Source organism: Pelodiscus sinensis, chromosome 13, assembly GCF_049634645.1.
Source record: "Pelodiscus sinensis isolate JC-2024 chromosome 13, ASM4963464v1, whole genome shotgun sequence".
In the NCBI taxonomy this organism is placed as follows: Eukaryota; Metazoa; Chordata; order Testudines; family Trionychidae; genus Pelodiscus; species Pelodiscus sinensis.
In genome coordinates, this window is record NC_134723.1 from 19750863 (window position 1) to 19764498 (window position 13636).

General features: G+C 45.1%; 1 non-coding gene across 1 annotated transcript; it reads left to right on the forward strand.

Annotated features, from left to right (window-relative positions):
• Nucleotides 1-6978: 6978 nt before the first annotated feature.
• LOC112547853 (U2 spliceosomal RNA) lies at nucleotides 6979-7164 on the forward strand. Its single transcript, XR_003091650.2, has one exon. It is a non-coding gene; the product is annotated as a U2 spliceosomal RNA (small nuclear RNA).
• The last annotated feature ends 6472 nt before the right edge of the window (nucleotides 7165-13636 follow it).

Here is a 13636-nt window from a genome sequence, read left to right on the forward strand (position 1 = left end):
ATGCTCCCAGAAGGGGTGGAGACTCGGGTGGAAGGGGCGGGATTGGAGCAGCCAGCCCTCAGTTCTGCCCAAAGCACACTGTGCACGTTAACCCTCAGCCATTCCTCAGCACTGCCTGGAGTGCACCCTGTAGTGTTCTGGGGGTGCTTTAAAGGGCCTAAGGCTCTGGCTGATGCCACTGCCACACAGAGTTGCCAGATGGTTTAACCAAAAATACCAAAAACCGCCCCCCCCCCAAAATCACTGGGGAAAAAAATTCTGCTGAGAAAAAAAAGGGGGGGAGGGAGACCAAAGTTGTAAAGTTGTTGGGAAAAAAAAGGACCCGAGAGTTGTTAAGCAAAAAATAAAAAAATAAATAAAAAAAACCCCATTGTGGCCCCTTTAAGAAACACTTTTGAGTCTTTTTGGCCTTAACAGGCTGCCAGCAGCCACCCGCCATCTTGCCTCCCTGCACTGGGCCGGACAACTCCCCTGCAGAACCCGGTAAGCACTTTAGGTATCCGGTATTTTCTGAATTTTTTTACTGGACAGGAGGCGAAAATACCGGACACCTGGCAACCCTACTGCCACAGTAGCAGCAGTAGCAGCAGGGTAAACTGCCCCCTTTGGCCCCACCTGTTAGGGGGCCTGTCCTAAGCTGATATAAATTGGTATAATTGTAATGAAGTCAATGGAGCCGTGCTGATTTGCAGCAGCTGAGGATGTGGCTCTCCATTTCTTTACTCTCCTGTTGGACCCATGTCAGGGTTTTCATATATTCCAAGGCCCAAAGAGACCATTGTGATCACCCACTCTGACCTCCTGGATAACACAGGCCAGAGAACTTCCCCCACATCGTTCCTAGATCTTTTAGAAAAGCATCCATCTTGATTGAAATACAGGCAGTCCCCGGGTTACATGGATCCGACTTACATCGGATCCCTACTTACAAACGGGGTGAGGCAACCCCGTACTAGCTGCTTCCCCCCAGCAGACCAGGGAGATGCGAAGCTAGCGCCCCCCACAGCAGACCAGGGAGACGCGGAGCAGCTTTTCTCAGCAGACACCTCAGCTCGAGAATAAAGGACTGAGGGAAGTGAGGTGTGGGAGAATAGAACTGAGCTCTGGAGAAATGTTTGTCTAAAGTTTCCCCTACAATATGTACCAGTTCCGACTTACATACAAATTCAACTTAAGAACAAACCTACAGTCCCTATCTTGTACGTAACCCGGGGACTGCCTGTATTGTCAATGGAGGACAATCCACCACAATCCTAGGTAAATTATTCCAATGATTAATTAGTCTGATCATTTTCAGTCTGAATAATTTATTTCCTATTTTCAGTCTGAATTCGTCTAGCTTTAACTTCAATCCATTGGATTGTGTTGTACCATTCTCTGTAGGATGTCCATATTTCTGAATGTGGGGCCCCTGGTAAGATGACTTATATTCACACAAGTTCAATAGCAATCAATCGGAACAATGCAGTGCAAACATTTAAATTAACATCGAGTTGACTGAGCCCTTGTTAAAAAGAAATACTGTGTAACTGGAGTCTTTTTTATTTACCTTCTTATCTTTAACATTTGCATGGAAAGAGGTGATGGCCATACATTCCCGTACACCTCTCTCACACAGAGATGTGATGACTGACCATCCTGACCCAGCCCCGGTTACCCAGTGCTCTCCACCCTCCATGTCTGGCTAGACCCCTGGGATGGACTCACCTTTCCAGGGATGCAGCATCACATTTTCTCAAGGCAACCTGTGGGGGACATGCAGGGTCACAGGCCTTCCTCCCCAGATTTCTGTGAAGGTTCACACCAGACCTTTTGGAACTGTGTGAAAAGGAAGAGAAGGGAGCTGCTTCCAGCTGAAGGAGGGCAAAGGTCAGGGTAGGGATATGGAGCATATGACCTATGAGGAGAGGCTGAGAGAATTGGGTCTGCAGAAGCGAAGAGTGAGGGGGGATTTGATAGCAGCCTTCAACTTCCTGAAGGGAGGTTCCAAAGAGGATGGAGAAAGGCTGTTCACAGTAGTGACAGACGGCAGAACAAGGAGCAATGGTCTCAAGTTGTGGTGGGAGAGGTCTAGGTTGGATATTAGGAAAAACTATTTCACTAGGAGGGTGGTGAAGCACTGGAATGGGTTACCTAGGGAAGTAGTGGAGCCTCCATCCCTAGAGGTGTTTAAGTCTCGGCTTGACAAGGCCCTGGCTGGGTTGATTTAGTTGGGATTGGTCCTGCCTAGAGCAGGGGCTGGACTTGATGACATTCTGAGATCTCTTCCAGCTCTATGGTTCTATGATTCTATGATTCTATGACCTGGTCAGTGTTTTTCCAGAGGTCATCTCTTCCCTCCTTCATGGTGGATCCAGTCAGCAGTAGAACCCTCCAGTAGTGATGGGGAGGGACAGACAGAAAATATGAACATAAGAACATAAGAACGGCTGTACTGGGTCAGACCAAAGGTCCATCTAGCCCAGTAGCCTGTCTGCCAACAGTGGCTAGTACCAGGTTCCCCAGGACGGGTGGACCAAAGACAATGATCAAGCGATTTGTTTCCTGCCATCCTTCTCCAGTCTCTGACAAACAGAGGCCAGGGACACCATGGCTGTGTCTACACTGCACCCCTTTTCCAGAAAAGGGATGCAGATTAGACGCATCGGAATAGCAAAATCCGCGGGGGATTTAAATATCCCCCGCGGCATTTGCATTTACATGGCTGCCGCTTTTTTCCGGCTTGGGGATAAGCTGGAGAAAAGCGGCAGTCTAGACGTGATTCTCCGGAAAATAAGCCCTTTTCCGGAGGATTTCTTATTCCTACTTTCAAGGGACCAGACTGGCGGCTCCCAGGAGCCTGCCCAGGGCCGCAAGATCGTGGACCTCATCCAGTTTTGGGGGAAGGCCTCCAACGTCCACGACCTCCGCACTAGGCACAGGAAAGTGGCCGTCTAGGGAAGGATAGCTGCCAGCCTGGCCACCAAAGGCCACATGCAAACCCAAGAGCAGGTTTGCATGAAAATCAAGGTGGTCCAGTGAGACCCCCGACCCTGAGCCCTGAGCTTAGAACATAAGAACATAAGAATGGCTGTACTGGGTTAGACCAAAGGTCCATCTAGCCTAGTAGCTTGTCTGCCGACAGTGGCCAACACCAGCTACCCCGGAGGGGATGGACCGAAGACAACGACCAAGCCATTTGTCTCGTGCCATCCATCTCCAGCCTTCCACAAACAGAGGCCAGGGACACTGTTCCTACCCCCTGGCTAATAGCACTCCATGGACCCAAACTCCATGACTTTATCTAACTTCTCTTTAAACTCTGTTATAGTTCTAGCCTTCACAGCCTCCTGTGGCAAGGAGTTCCACAGGTTGACTATTTGCTTTGTGAAGAAGAACTTTCGCTTATTAGTTTGAAACCTGCTACCCTTCCATTTCATTTGGTTTCCTCTAGTCCTTCTATTATGGAAACTAATGAATCACTTTTCTTTATGCACCCTCTCCACATCACTCATGCTTTTATAGACCTCTATCATATCCCCCCCTAGTCTCCTCTTTTCCAAACTGAAAAGTCCCAGTCTCTTTAGCCTCTCTTCATATGGGACCTGTTCCAAACCCCTGATCATTTTAGTTGCCCTTTTCGGAACCCTTTCCAAGGCCAAAATATCTTTTCTGGGGTGAGGAGATCACATCTGTACACAGTACTGAAGATATGGCGTACCATAGTTTGATACTTCCCCTCCTCCTTCTTCCCCTGGCTTCCCCCTTCCAGCTCCCTCTTCCCAGGTTTCTCCCTCCCCTCTCCCACCTTCTCTCTTCCTCTCTCCCACCTCCTTTTCCCAGTCTCCCCAGAGGTTAATCCCCTCCCCAGTTTTGTTAAAGAGAGTTTCTATTTTTGAACACACGTGTCCTTTATTTTTTACATCAGGAATGGGGACTAGGGAGGGGTAAGTGGAAGGAGGTGAGGGAGGAATGGGGTACGAGCCCCCGATGGGGAGGACTGGGGTGACTTCGGGCTCCTCGGGGTGGAAGATGTCCTGCAGGGTCTCCTGGATCCTGACAGCCCGCTGATAGAACCTCCCGGATGGCAGCCTGCAGCAAGTGCAGCCGGGCTGATGCCTGAATGCTGCGATGTGCCGAGTGCGGGCACTCAGGGCACTCCAGGACAGGAGTGCTTTGCTGTCCCTCATCGAGGTAGACAAGCAAGCGGGGAACCCTGAGAACTGTCTGTCTGGGGTGGGGGTCGGGTCCCTTTAAGCACAGCCCTCGGCTAGCCTGAGTCAGCATCTCCACGCTCGAAGTCCTAATCTGATGCCCTGCCGGCACTGCTTCCGGCCATCCTTAACTTCGGTTCAGGGTCCACTCTGTGTGGACATGCTAGTTCGAATTAGCAAAACGCTAATTCAAATTACTTTTTAGGTCTAGATGCACTAGTTCGAATTAGCTTAGTTTGAATTAGTGCTGTAGTGTAGACATACCCCAGGAGAGTTTCTCCCATCAACCCAGTTCAGTGTAGACACTGCAATAAGTCAACCTGAGCTATGTCGACTCCAGTGACACTATTCATGTAGTTGGAACTGTGTAACTTAGGTTGACCTAACTTCACAGTGTAGTAGATCTGTCCATAGTGTTTAAGGCCAGAAGGGACCAGCAGATCATCTGGTCTGATTCCCCAGTGTACCACAAGACACCACCAGCAACCACACAAGAAATGCAGTATCTGAAATTAGACTACAGTTTTACAACCCACATGAGACTAGATAATTATGTGATCCATGGGCAGATAACAGAATGGTCTGAGGTATTCAAGTGTTTGAGGGCCCCTCACTGGCAAGGAAATGAATAATCCTGGCAAATGACCTGAACCCACTTGCTGCAGAGGAAGAGGGAAAAAAACCCACAAAGTCACTTCCAGTCTGACCTGGGAAAAATTTCTTCCTCACCTCATACATGGCAATGAGAGAGACCCTGAGCATGTGAGCAGCAGCCAGCCAGCTAAGCACCTGAGCCAGACATTGCTCTTCCTGCTAGTGTTAGTCTCCCAATCTGGGTTATCCCCATTCAGTCTCTAGGACTATCAAGCCATCACTAGTTCCTGTGTGATATTTATTTTAAAACAAGAAACAACAAGATTCCCCTTGCTCTCATAAACGCCTCCACTTCGGAAGGAAGGAGCAAGGACTGTTGCATAATCACCCCATTCCAAGATTTCAGTACCAGGGAACTTATGAGCCTTTTATCTAACTCCATAGAGCTTGTACTAGCATTTGATTCACTTAAGGACCCTAGATCCTAGATATTGTGATGGAAGGAGCAGGTTAGCTTCTTTTAGCTTGTGATGTGCCAGAGCAGCAGAGCTGACAGCAAGCAGAACCACTTAAGGTGCCAGATGCCTACTGGCTTGGCTTTTGATCTTCCTGCCCTTTGCTTTGCGGTAGTCACACAGAGATGAACGGGAGGGGCCCTGCTTCTCTTTATTCCTATTGCACACATTGATTTATACCTTTTCTTCTTCTTACTGCACTTGCTTACATACTTTCCCACAGCACAGAATCACTCCACACATTCTGTCTGCTTGCCTTGGGCTTTCCCTGCCCTGCTGATAGGCAAAAAGGCATTTTAAAGCTATGGGTGACCAGAGTGTCTTTTCCCTGCTCTACTTTGTGTGATATCATAGAATCATAGAATTCTAGGACTGGAAGGGACCTCGAGAGGTCCTCGAGTCCGTCCCCTGCACTCATGGCAGGACCAAATACTGTCTAGACCATCACTGATAGACACTTTTCTCTCTCCTCCTTATGACACCCTTTTAGATACCTGAAAATGGCTATCATGTCCCCCCTCAGTCTTCTCTTTTCTAAACTAAACAAACCCAATTCTTTCAGTCTTCCTTCATAGCTTATGTTCTCTAGACCTTTAATCATTCTTGTTGCTCTTCTCTGGACCCTCTCCAATTTCTCCACATCTTTCTTGAAATGCGGTGCCCACAACCGGACACAATACTCCAACTGAGGCCTAACCAGCTCAGAGGAGAGAGGAAGAATGACTTCTCCTGTCTTGCTCACAACATACCTGTTAATGCATCCCAGAATCATGTTTGCTTTTTTTGCAACAGCATCACACTGCTGACTCATATTCAGCTTGTGGTCCACTATAACCCCAAGATCCCTTTCTGCTGTACTCCTTCCTAGACAGTCGCTTCCCATTCTGTATGTGTGAAACTGATTGTTCCTTCCTAAGTGGAGCACTTTACATTTGTCTTTATTAAACTTCATCCTGTTTACCTCAGATCATTTCTCCAATTTGTCCAGATCATTTTAAATTATGACCCTATCCTCCAGAGCAGTCGCAACACTTCCCAGCTTGGTATCATCTGCAAACTTAATAAGCATACTTTCTATTCCAATATCTAAATTGTTGATGAAGATATTGAACAGAGCCGTTCCCAAAACAGACCCTTGTGGAACCTCATTAGTTATACCTTTTCAGCAGGATTGTGAACCATTAATAACTACTCTCTGAGTATGGTTATCCAGCCAGTTATGCACCCACCTTATAGTAGCTCCATCTAAGTTGTATTTGCCTAGTTTATTGATAAGAATATCATGCGAGACCGAATCAAACGCCTTACTAAAGGCGTTTCGATTTGTATCATGTGATTCGATTTCCACTGTCCACGTAGGCATTTAGTCACAGCTTGTTTTGAGGGGCAGAGGGTCTCAGGGCTCTCAGCGGTAAATCTGATTTACTGCCTTGAAGCTTCTATTTGTAGTAGAAGTGGGAGCATGATCTAATGGCTACCATTTCTCTCTGTAAGCTGGGTGAGATTCAAATGCTGCCAGCTAGGTTTTGTTTCTACAGGTGGTTCACATTCTCACATGCCTCGGTGCACATAAAATGTTATTCTACCCATGAATGAAAAAAATCCACATATGGATGGAAAAGTTTAGAGGAAATATTGGTGGCTACACCATAAGATTATGAGTCAACAGGACAAGGTTCTGTTCCTGCTTCTATATTAACATGAACAAATTGCTTTGATAAAATTGTAATATCTGATATGATCTTTATCTGAGATCTTTATATTAAATGGATTTTGGAGCAGGGGGTCGGAACAGGAGCATGCTCCGTCCACTCCACGCATCGACCTGGTATTGCAGTACTTCCAGGAGCGGGAAAAAAAATTTAAAAACCAAATTGCTTTGCCTTGGTTTCCCCATCTGTGCAATTGGAATAATGATTCTTACCTGATGCTCAGTTGGATTGTAGGAAACATTCCATCAGGTTTCTAAAGTGTTTTGAGAGCCTTACTAGAAATAAGTGCTATAGAAATACAAAGCATAAATAGCAATTCTATTATGTATTGCTATCCAGCATTAGTATTCATGTTTCTAATAGGTTCTACTACTGCAACCAGGTCTTCCACTCAACAGGGCATGGGCTTCCTTTGGCAGGGCTAAGATTAGTGGCTGTGTGTACTGAACAGGTGAGTAAGCACAGTTGTGAGATTGAGCTGCTGCAGCAAGGCTGCATGAGAACAGAATAGGCAGGGAAAACATGACCCAAGACACAACAGCACCAAGTTCTGACAGAGCATTTTCTTATTTTTGAGTCAACTTCTCCTGAGTAATTCTTTCTATGGGTGCTAAGAATATCTGTTAACTGAGGACAGGAGGGATAGTAACAAGGATATAAAGCTGACTGCATGGGAATGTATGATTTGTTTGCACTGCCTCTTTGAAACCAGAAGGGATTATGGGAATTCCTAACATATATAAAAAAGCCTGGAAAGTCACCTAGCTTCATTTTGGCTCTTATAGTTCCTACCAGGTTAAAGACAATTTTTAGTTCAGTAGGGTTATGTCTACAAATCAAAGCTATTTCAAGATACCAGGGGTATCCTGAAATAGCTACCCTGCGTCTTGTGAACACATCTGCTATTCCAAAATATAGTGGATGCACTATTTCGGCATCCCAGTAACCCTTGTTCCATGAGGGCTAAGGGATGTCTCACAATAGCACTTTATTTTGAAATTTGGTGCTGTGTAGACAGCACCACATTTTGAAATAGTCTATTTCGAAATAAACTTGAAATAAGCTATGTAATTTGCATAGCACAAATTGCATATCTTATTTCGAGTTTACAGTGCAGTGTAGACATAGCTTAGATGCTAACGTCTCAATAGCCATGTAAACCATCTTTCTTCCTCTGATATGTGCTTACCTGACTGCAATGCCTCAGATATTTATCAATGTAGGCTTTTGTTTTTAAGTTGTGTGAATGTTTTCTGTTAAATTAGCAAATTTTGCTCTGTCTGAATGATGATGGGGTTAAACACAGTCACTTGTCACAGATCTCTGTGGCTTTCAAATGTCTCTTACCCTTCCCCACACTCATCCCCTCATTATTCCCCCTGAAAAGTTGCTGCCACCATATTCCATAGCTAGCAGAAAGCAGAGTGTGCTTCTTCTCCCTTGCCTTTCTAGGTTTCCTCAAGGATCAACAGATTGCCTAGGGTGATCCAGAAAGGGTCTATCAGTGAAAAGCAAAATATGTGTAGGTCAGATGGGCTAAGCCATGCAGGTTGGTACTGAGTTCAACCCCTCTAGAGTAGGGATCGGACATGGTATGCTGGGCACAAGAGGCCAGATTCATAGTTGCTGCATGGCCATTTTATGTTAGCTAGGAAAGCCTTGAAACCCCACTGGGGAATTTCTGTGCCTTGCTATTCCTAGGAGTTGGAATCAAATGGTTTTTAACCTTATCCTTATCAGTGCTGGGATCTGTCCAGAGACAGGAAAGCAAGGAACAACAGTATATTCATGTATGTATGTCTGAGGAGTTGCTGCAGGGTGAGACCTGTCTGGGAAAAGCAACCAACAACCATTCTAAGCCTAATGGAAAATGATAAATAAGGGAGAGAAGAAAGCTGTTGTGGCTGCTGTCTGTGAGGCGAGGGTACTATGGGGAAGTTCCTGCTGAGATAAGGAGCAGGCAGATTTTCTTTCTACTCTAAGGCCTTATCTACACTGCAAGTTTTGTTACCACAAACTCCTTTTTGGCGACAAAACCCAGAGAGTGTTCACATCGCAATACAGCAAAAGTTGTGACAAATGCCCATTTTGGGCAACAAAAAATTTCCACCTTTACACGGAACTTTTGTCTCTCTCCCTCCCTTTATTGTCAACAGGTATGTAGTATGTACTACATTAGGCTTCTTGCTGAGTTTATTGTCCTCCAGCTGCTTTTGGATCTTATCAATGTGTGGGGTGAAGAATCGGTGCAATCACAACTGCAAGTGACCCATAAGAACTGGGACATGTACGGTCACATTTCTCAAACTCAGTGTGAGAAGGGGTATGAGTGAGACACCCTACAGAGCCAAGATAAAGGAACTCTGGCAGGTGTACCAGAAGGTGAAAGAGGCAAATAGCTGGTCTGGTGCTGCACCCAAAACATGCCATTTTTATAAAGAACTGGACACAATCCGGTGGGGAGGGGACTCCACTTCCACACCCAAGGAGAATGTGGATACATCCCATGGTACAGAGTCAGAAGCAGGAGTTATCCTGGAGACAGACTTTACTAATGAAGAGATGGAAGCAGATGAGGTGGGACTCAGTCCAGTGACAACCAGTGCACTAGTGCGCCAGGCAGTGAGAAATTATTCTCAAACCCTAGTGTTTGTGAGGTCTCTCAGTAGCAGTACATGGAGAATGAAGCAAGGGAAGAAACTCAGGGTAAATTGCTGTGCAGGCAAGGGGTGAGGGGATATGCAGGTGACAGCCATGTGGGGTAGTATGTTGTTCTAGTACAGGTGTGGGGGGGGGGAGCACAGAGGCACAAGGCAAAAAGTTATTTCTAAATATATTTCAAAATAGTTGGCACAGGATTCCACTCATTCCATGAGGGTTAAGGGGCTTGTCGGAATAGCACTTTATTTCAAAATTACCTCAAAATAAGCTTATTTTGAGGTAAGGGTGCTGTGTAGACACACCCTAAGGGGTAAGGCGGGTCACCTAGGATCACTAGGGGCATTTCCATATCTCCCATTGTAATATTTTGGTTTGGAAACAAAGTCCCAACATACAGCTTTTTGTACAGGCCACCGTTCTTGAAGTTGTGTGCATCATGCATCCTTCCAGACCACCCCACATTTATGTGTGTGAAATGCTCATGGTAATCCACATGCATGTGAAGCACCATGGAGAAGTACCCCTTATGACTGATGTACTCTGAGGCAAGGTGGGGTGGTGCTGCAGTGGGAATATGTGTGCCATCAAATGCCCCGCCACAGTTCAGAAAGTGCATGCTAATGAAGCAAGTCACATTTCCCTAAGTCACAGTCCTAGGCAGCAAAATGTGATTTATTGCCCTGCACGCTTGCATAAGTACTGTCCCAATGGTAGACTTCCCCAGTCCAAACTGATTTGCAACTGAATGGTAGCAATTGGGAATTGCCAGCTTGCACAAAGCAATGGCAACACACTTCTCTACCGAGATAGCAGCAGCTCTCATTTGGATGTCCTTATGCTACAATTCAGGGGCCAGCTCAGCACACAAGCCCCAAGAAAGTTGCTTTACACATCTGAAAGTTCTGTATCCACTAATCTTCAGCCCACACTTGCATGACAATGCGATCCTACCACTCAGTGCTGGTTTCCTTAACCCAAAAGCGACACTCTACTCTGCTCAGTTGCTCTGTGACAGCCAAATGCAATGCCACTTCCATGCTATCCCTCTCACTCACATTGTCATCCGCATCCAAGTCTTCATCCTCTGCCTATTAAATGCATTTCTCATAGCAGATGCTGGAGTTCGCAGCAGGGACTGTCATTCAAGTGACGCAAAAGTAAGCTGCAAGCACTGAGAAGCAAAGAGGTGGCTGATGAGACATTTTTCCTGTACCCAAAATGCCTAACACTATGTTGTGTATTCACACATTTCCACCACTCTGCAGACTGACAGCAGGGCACACAGAGGAACAAACCCACCACAGATCAGGAACAGAATAGTATCCAGAAGAAACAAAATAGGCAGATACTGAGCACCTCTGGCTCCCCATGACTTCAGAGGGAATTTCTCAGAACTTCTGAAAATCATGCTGCATTCATTTTGGAGACTGAATATGAATTTAAGAACCTAATTTTATACATTTATGTTTGGCCTTTACCTTTCTGTGCCTTACTTTCCACATCACCATTGCTTGTTCTCCCTCTTTCTGCTACACTCCAAATCTTTTCTTTTTCTCCTCTTCCTCCTCAGAGTCTGTCTACCTGCCCTGCCACAATCCATTGCTCACCTGTGACACATGACAGTGGAACTTTGTGTGTTAGTTTCCAGTCTAGTCAGTGGTTCTCTGTGCACCATGCTGCCATTAAGCTCTCCGCTCACAGCACTGGTTAAAATCTCTGACTTTGTGGTTGCGTGAACTTGAGAGAGGAACTCCCTAAGAAGCTTCATGAAGCTTGTGGTGGTAACATCATATGACCTGGGAGTGATCCCCAACATGTATAAGCATTCACTCAGCCAACTATCAATGTCACCAATAAAGCTATCCAACAGCCAATCTTCTGGGATTTGTAAAAACCAGGACAACACACCATTTCTATAAAAACCCAACTGCACCAGGCACTGAACATTGGGACATTCCTGGTTTGCAATCAGCCTATAAAATGATAAAACTAGGAATTATTCATTCATATTAAAATATGGGGTGTACTGTGAGCACAGAGTATTGATTCAGTTTAATGGTATTTTTGCAGAAAAAGAGGGACCTGGGTAACAAACTAGTAAACTACTTTTCAGAGCTGACAGAAAATGTTAATCTTAAAAAACAATGAATAGTCTGGTAGCACTTTAAAAGCTAACAAAACGTGTAGATGGTATCATGAGCTTTCCGTGGGCACAGATGACTGAAGAAGTGGGCTGTGCCCACAAAAGCTCATGATACTATCTACATGTTTTGTTAGTCTATAAAGCACTACCAGACTATTTGTCATTTTTTAAGTTTTTCCTGTTACAGACTAACTTGGCTAGCCCTCTGAAGCTTTAGAAAATATTAAGTTTGGTCATGGAGGCAAAAAATGAACTGTGGGATCCTGGTTGATTTTCCAGGATCCATAGGATGTTAGTTTTTCTGAGCTCAGCAAGATTCTCCTCCTGTGACCCCAAAGATGTTTATGAAAGAGATACAGGAAGGGAGGAAGATCAAACCTGCTTTAGTGAAGTCTTTCTAGTGTTATCTGTAGTTTATGAGGTGACCAGACCTTGGCAGCTCTATTTGAACTTGTTTTGAAGCCTGCATGTGGTTTATGACTATTATTTTGAAATGTTTTGACATGACCAGACCTTGCCTATCATGGCTTCTCTGCTGGAGCCTCTTTTACCCACTGCGGGGAGTGTTAAGGGCACTGAAATGTCTAGGCCATGTCCCCTTCTGGGAGTGAGGTGAAAGACTTAAAGGGTTTTAGCCGAATGTGAACAATAACTGTGTTGGGGTCTCTGGAGCTGTTAAAATCATCTCGAGAGTGATGGCACTGGCATAGAAATTGTCCTAACGGAACAGAAAAATGATCCATATAGTCTGTCTCTTGACCTAGCCCCTGCCTGAGGATGCCTAGATAGACTGATATAGTGAAATAATTGTGTAACAGCAAAAGAGGGGACAAGCGCAAATTAATTTGAGATATTTAGCTTTTCCTCTCTCTTTTGTATGGAAGGTGTTGGGGATTGGAGTTGAATGCTCAGGGCTATGTCTAGACTGCTGCTTTTTATTGGAAAAAGAAATGCAAATTGCACTTTTTTATATAGTTTTGTCAGAAGAGGCTTTTCCGAAATTTGGCCCGTCTACACTGGGCCAAATTTCAGAAAAACCTCCTCTTTTGGAAGAGCCTTTCTTCCTTGTGGAAGCAGGAAGACAGGGCTTCCGAAAGAGCGTGTCTGCTCTTCTGCAAAAAAAAGCGGAAGAGCAGACGCATTTCCTGGATGCAACAGAGTTTTTCTGGGATACCTCTAGGGTATCCCGGAAAAATTCTGTAGTCTGGACATAGCCCAGCAGAGCATGTCAAACTGGAGCAGAATATACAGATTTATTTCTATTTGTTTCCTCTTTCCTAAGGCTGTTTGGGTCACTCCCGTTACCTACAATTACTGAAACAGAATGACCCTCAAGATGGCTCTGACAAGAACCACGTGTCATGGAGTCAAGAGCTATATTTTAGAGGTTAGAATCCCTGCAGCAGAACTGCAGAAGAAGAAATTTGTGATGCCGCCTATAGGAAAGAAAGAAAAACTGAACATAATGTTTCCTAATTGTATCTACAAGGCATGGAAGCAATTACTATTTTGTATCTGACAGGACTGTTATTGCTAATTGAAATATTTGCAAACAGATGCCCTGGAGTGTGTCTGGCTAGTAGTTATTACTAAGGCTTATCGTAATATTTGCAACACAACTCTTTTTGACAGAGAATTGGATTTTCAGATAACTGTGAGTGAGTGAGTGAGTGAGTGAGTGAATGGGTATGCGTGCGTGCACATGCAAGAGAGCGAGAGAGAGAGTCTGTTTTCCACAGAAATTTTCACCAAAAAGTTTTCAGCTGAAAAACAACAACTCTTTGGCCAAAAGCCAAAAATTATTTGTCCCCCCAATGA